The sequence below is a fragment of the Erpetoichthys calabaricus genome, chromosome 3 (assembly GCF_900747795.2).
Source record: "Erpetoichthys calabaricus chromosome 3, fErpCal1.3, whole genome shotgun sequence".
In the NCBI taxonomy this organism is placed as follows: domain Eukaryota; kingdom Metazoa; phylum Chordata; class Cladistia; order Polypteriformes; family Polypteridae; genus Erpetoichthys; species Erpetoichthys calabaricus.
Window position 1 is genome coordinate 268644868 of NC_041396.2, and position 7193 is coordinate 268652060.

The window sequence follows — 7193 nt, forward strand, 5'->3', positions numbered from 1 at the left end:
CCAGAAAGAAATAGAACAGCGTTCTGCTGAACATCAAGCAGATCGCAGGGGCCTTGTACACAATCAAGTACACTATATTAAGAAGAAAGAAAAAGCTGCAACACTTGCTAATTGTCAAACACATCACAGAAGGTAATTAATTACTGTACATGATGAAGCATGAGAAAGTAAGCACACAAGATACTGAACCTCATTGACAAGCAAGAAATAATGTAATGTGTAAAGTTCAAAATGTGTGTGTGTGTATGCATGTGTCCAGAATACATATCAACACTATTGGACCAGTGTCTGACAAAATTTGCACACCTACCCCATTTGATCATATGGAAGACCATAGACCATGTCCCAAGCTGGGGGTACTTTTGTTTTCTTTTGTTTTCTTATAACTACAGTTTGAATGACAGTGCCACCTGGTGGCTGAGTGCATGTGAACCGGCAGAATATGCTGAAGCTGGGTGCAGCTTCTAGTCCAGAATAGAGTGTAATTCAGAAGCAGACAAGAAGCTCATACACATAATAATAATAATAATACATTTTATTTATATAGCGCCTTTCCCATGCTCAAGGCACTTACAGAATATAATAAAGAACGGCAGAATATACAGTATATAGCATTGTACAAACCAGATAAATAAAGAAGATTAAGACAGTAAATTCTGAAAAAAAAAACAGACAACATAATTGATGGTCTAGCACACACATACAGGTTACATTGGCATCTTGACAGAGATGTAAACTGAGAGAAAGGTAATAAAGTCAAATAGAGCTAAAAGCCTTCCTGAACAGATGAGTTTTTAGTTGTTTTTTAAAGGAATTCATGGAGTCAGCTGACCTGATTAATTTTGGTAGGTCATTCCAGAGTCTGGGCGCTATACAGCTGAAGGCCCTGTCACCCATGGAGTGTAGATTAGTGAGGGGCACAACAAGATTACCAGAATCAGAGGACCTTAGTGGGCGGGCAGGCACATAGTGATGGAGGAGGTCACTGATGTAGTTTGGTGCGAGGTTATTTAAAGCTTTGTAGGTTATTAGTAGGATTTTATATTCAATTCTGTAGGACACAGGGAGCCAGTGAAGACGGAGCAGGAAGGGTGTGATGTGCTCGCTGCTGCTGGTTCGAGTAAGGACTCTTGCAGCTGAGTTTTGAATAAGCTGGAGCTGTGATATAAGATTAGAAGGGGCACCTGCCAGTAGGGAATTACAATAATCGATGCGGGATGTGATAAAAGCATGGACAAGTTTCTCAGCATTAGAGAAGGAGAGGAAGGAGCGAACACGGGATATGTTACGGAGGTGAAAGTAAGAAAGTTTCTTAATGTGATTTATGTGGGTGGAATAAGTGAGGGAGGAATCAAAAATGACACCAAGATTTTTTACAGTAGAGGCAGGTCTGATGAGATCACTGCCAAGATGGACTGGGAAGGAGTTCATTTTATTAAGTTGCATTTTAGTCCCAATTTGCAGGAGTTCAGTTTTATTGCAATTTAATTTTAAAGAGTTCTGCTCCATCCAGATTTTAATTTCACTAAGGCAGGTTGTGAGCTGAGAAAGCTCTGATGAAGTTCCACTTTTAACATTGAAGTAGAGCTGGGTATCATCTGCATAAAAATGATAACCCAATCCATAACTACAGATAATATGGCCAAGGGGAAGCATATAAATACAGAAAAGCAGAGGACCAAGGACAGAGCCCTGAGGGACTCCTTGTGTGACTGGCACGGAGTTGGATCTGCTGTTGCCAAGACTAACAAACTCTTGCCTATCACTCAGATAGGACTTGAACCACTAGAGGGCAGTGCCAGAGATACCCAGCATGTTCTCCATTCTGGACAGTAGGATGTCATGTCTGACTGTGTCAAATGCTGCACTGAGGTCTAACAGAATTAATATGCTAGTTTGTCCAGAGTCTGCTGCCATAAGCAAATCATTGGTTACCCGTAGCAGAACAGTTTCACAGCTGTGCCGCGCCCTGAATCCAGACTGAAAGGGTTCCATCAAATTATTAGAGGTTAGGTAATTGGTGAGTTGGGAAGCTACAACACGCTCAAGAACTTTTGACAGGAAAGGTAAGTGGGAAATAGGCCGTAAATTGTTAAGATTGTCAGCATCAAGGCCAGACTTTTTTAACATTGGGGTTACAGAAGCAATTTTAAAAGTGAGTGGCACGGAGCCAGTGTCAAGGGATGAGTTTATTATTGTTGTAACAGTCGGGATTATGGCATGAAGGCAGGATTTAAGTAGTGTGGTGGGGATGGGGTCCAGTACACAAGTAGTCGGCCTCATCTTACAAAGCAGGTTATTAACAAACGCAGAGGTGACTGGTGAGAACTTAGAGAAGGAGCTGGATGGAGTGGGAAAACAGGGAGAGATATAAACAGATGATATATTTATGTTAGTTGAATTATTTAGATCTTTAATTTTGTTACGGAAAAAGTGGAGGAATTCCTCACAGACTTCAGTAGAAAGTCCAGAATAAAACTGCAAAAATGCTCCAGGGACAGAAACGCATGGAAACAATTGAGTAGATCATCAAATCTACCATTTGTAGTAATTATTTACAAAACATAAGAATTATTAACAGCTCCTTATCTTTAACTTCATTTATAAACACAGACATGCTTGGCAACAGTTAAAAAGATTATGTAATTTCTGATCACGTGAAAGCATTACTTTTAATCTGAATATCAATGTTTCTTTGAAGATTACAATTTACCAAAGCTGCATCAGCGAAGTGATATATCACATTGTATTTTTTTAATGTTGAAAATGAAAGAATTAGTCATCGAAATGGAAAGGTTTGCACATTAAATACTCTAAACTCTTGTCCATATGCAGGCATTGCTTTGATATCTTTAGGCCAATGTTTGTTTGAAGAGCACTACTTAGGAAAGTTACATCAAAAATATGACGAATGTGAAGCTGTACTTGTTAAGGATGACAACAAAAAGAATGTGTTGACAATGCAGAAAAGTTCATCATGCTATATATGAGCCAAACTTATTTCAAGACTATGGGCCCATATGCTTTACTATTCTATTGTTAAAAATGTTTATAACAAACTATTCTTAATTATCATAATTACATTTTTCCAGTTTTCTATGATATCCATCCATCCATCATTTTCCAACCCGCTGAATCCAAACACAGGATCACGGGGGTCTCCTGGAGCCAATCCCAGCCAACACAGGGTGCAAGGCAGGAACCAATCCCGGGCAGGGCGCCAACCCACCGCAGGACACACACACACCAAGGCCAATTTAGAATCACCAATCCACCAAACCTGCATGTCTTTAGACTGTGGGAGGAAACCGGAGCAAACCCACGCAGGCACGGGGAGAACATGCAAACTCTACACAGGGAGGACCAGGGAAGCAAACCCAGGTCTCCTTACTGCGAAGCAGCAACACTACCACTGCGCCACCATGCCGCCCATTTTGTAGGATATGTTCAATGCAATTTTATATCAATAAAAAGTTTTCTTTTTATAGCATGTGAAATTTTCTTTGGGACTAGTACTGCTGCTAGCCTGTTGTATTGCTTGGGTACACCACAGGACCCTGTACTAAATTGTACGGAGTGAAGATTGGCCTTTAATTGTTAATTGTGCCTCAGGTGTTGAGGAGCATGTGGTGCTATCAGTCAGACCTGTGTGATTGAGTCCCCAGCACTATCAGAGGTCAGTAAAGACTTCAGAAATGACACTGTCTTGGGGCATAAGAACCACCATGCATCAATGGCCACTTAAGTGTTCTGTTGGCAAGTGAGTAAAGGTAAGCAATGATCTGGCATCAAGCAGAGTCCTAGATTCAGAAAAAGAGAAGGGTACTGAACTAGAGGGAATCGTTTCTGTTTGACTACAGTACTTTGAAATGGGCAATCGGACTGACCACCTCACTGGACAGACAGGAAAGGGAGGCTCATCTTAGGTAGGCCCCAAGTGGCTACAGGGGATTGCTAATTGCACTTCTATTCACTTTGGATTTTCACTAGTCCTCTCTTTATTCCGCCCTATATTTAATTCTAAAACAAAACCTTTATTTTGATAGTTTTGGTCTGGGTTTGTAGACAGCCGAAGGACACTATCATCTACATCTGCTTGTCATCATATAGGTTTATTAGATGGTGCAAAACAAAATTATCAAACCACAAAATACTTATAATCATTAATGCATATATTTTCAAAATAAACATGGATTCTTGTAAAACTAGCTGGCCACATGCAGATTTTTCAAATTTAAGAGTCTCATGGCCTAGATCTTGGTACAATACACTAAAAAATATTATGTGTAATTTACCTTTTTTCCCCACAATCTCCCTCCCAAAAAAAGGATTATAGTAAACATTAAAATAACAAATAATAAACACTGACATAATCATTTTTTAAGCGTTTATCTCTAAAGGTTAACATTATGCTGAACCCACCTCTTGTTGTAGTAAGAGACAGTGATCTTTTACAGATAAATCTGTAAATTTGCACATTGTGATGAAGCAATATTTGCCTATTTACCCTTGCAAAATTCCTCCAGCCATGTCATGTTAGTTGTGGAATGCTGATGGGCAGCAATTTTGAGGTCTTGCCAGATTTTCAGTGAGTTCAAGGACAGAATAAGTTCACAAAAGGACATTCTTTTTCCATTCATTTCAAGCCATTTCAGTTCTGCTCTGGCAGTCTCCTTTGAATTGTTGTTCTGTTCCCTAATTCACTCTTTAGCAAGTAAGGCACAGATTTTTTTCCCCACCATTTCTTTAAACTGCACCATCTTTTCTTTGCGTTGATTCTGACAAAGCAGTCATGTCCTGCTGCCAAAATGCTTTCCTATAACACAGCTCACAGTGGAGATGTGGCATCTCAGTGGTGTGTAGGGAATACTTTATGCTGCAATTATATTCTAGAAATAATGCCCAAACTCTCCACCATTTATCAACTGTAGCCCTATGCAGTGTTTACAACAACAACGTTATTTATTTATATGAAAATGTGCTATATAATGTAGCTCAAAGTGCTTTACATGATGAAGAAAAGAAAAATAAAAGACAAAGTAAAGAATGAAAATAAGACAACACTAATTAACATAGAGTAAGAGTAAGGTCCGATGGCCAGGGGGGACAGAAAAAAAAAACAAAAAAAAACTCCAGACGGCTGGAGAGAAAAAAAAAATGAAATCTGTAGGGGTTCCAGACCACGAGACCACCCAGCCCCCTCTGGGCAAGGGTGTCCTCCGAGAGGAAAAAATGCTTTCAGAATATATTGGAGATTGTTAATCTATTAACATAATCCTTAATTGCAGCCCTCACCTTGTACAGCATATAAACAGATTTATGGCAATTAAATTTTGTTTAAGTCTGTACAGCAGACTGCTCCAGTCTCATTTAAACATTCAATGCCTTTGATTTTTTTTCTCTACTATGTTGAATTTAGTGGTGGATCCATAATAGAGAAGGTAAAATGTGGGGGGTTGTACACCTAAAGGCCCTGCTTCGTTACAAAAATGTTATTCCTCCATGGGATTACAGTATACATGTAAATTGTAGGCAATCAGGTGATAAACTCCTTCTAAAGGCAGTTTTTTTATGGTGGGGGGGGGGTATAGTTACACACTATTCCCCTTTTGATTGCTAGGGCAAACTTCCCTTTTTTTTATTAAAATGACATTTTCCTTTGATTTGTAATTTGCCACCACTCATAGAGGTGTTTTCCCACCTTGTTTCCATTTTAGCAGAATGTTACACTCCTTACATTACAAACCTTCAGTCTTTCCTAACATTTTGCCACAAATTTATTCAACTATTTTTATATATCCCTTTTAAATCATATTTTTCCTTCTACTTTTTTTAAACTTTATTAGGCACACACTTTTTATTTGACATAATGCCATTCAACTTTGAATACTATTCCAATTACACAGTTAATATTAACATTCTTCATCTATTACTTCAGACTACAACACAGGCAGGTAGTTGCAGGTCATACAGCAAGTCATATGCTGCCAGCATGATGATTTAAACCTCAGTCCCTTAGCTGATAGGTGACAATGTGGTAACTGCTTTTTTATATTTGATTGATGCTTAATCAAATACATTTGTCTTGGCTACCTATGCTCTTTAAATTTTAAGGCATTAAAATCAGCCAGCTTTAATAAATACAGTACAGTATATAGTTCTGCTGTGCAATATTTTAAAAATATGTAATGTATATGCCAAACTTTTTTTTAAAGATGAAATATAACCATCCATCCATCCATCCATCCATTTTCCAACCCGCTACTGGAAATTAGTTACAGTACTAAAGGAACAACAATTTTTGATTAATGTATGTAGAAGTGACAGCTTTTTTCATGTGAATGGTACAATTAAATAATCTGAAAACTGAATTTTAGTCATATACTATACATTACCTGAGATGGACAGGGCACAGGTTGGCTACTCCTACTTCATTTAAATCCACAAGCAAAGCAAAACCTACATATATATGTTTGGTATCATTCTTTTCAGAATTTATCGAACTTTAATATGATGTTGCTAGATTTTCAGATTTTTATTCCGTTTTTAACTTTTAAACTAAAAAATATCAAGAACTTGCATCTCACGAGATGAGACTTTGTGCCAAGAGATTTAACCATGCCCAGAGCCAGAAATACAAGACAAAAAGTAGGACAGCTGCTGTACAGGATTTTAAATGTTTGAAGTGCTGTTTGAGATACAGATCATGCGGCATGGGAGCAAGCAGCAATCCAGCAGCTGATTGAGCAAAGAGGAGGTTAAAAAAAACAAAACTATTTGTTTCCCATTGTATCACCATTTAAGAGGGGGTTTTGGACGAGCCCCTCTTCACAACGTGAGAGACTGAGACGCGAAGTGGCTGGCGCATTGTGCAGGCTGGGACAGTTGACATGCGAAGTGAGCAGGGGGGGGGGGCAAACGCCCTATAAAAAATAATTTTTCTTTTGTACAGTTACAGATTTTACTAATATTCTGACTACAACTGGGGGTTGGGTGCCGAAGTTGCCAGGTGGGCTTGCCCCCCCAAGTTTAATTATATAATAATTAAAAATTACAACGTTAAACAGGTCAGAACTTCTGCAAACTAGATCAAACATAAAATGCAAGCCATTGTGGTCCTTCATATTTAATATTCAAATGTGGTGAATATATTCAGCATTAAAAATTTTACTGACTAATATGTATTTCATGAG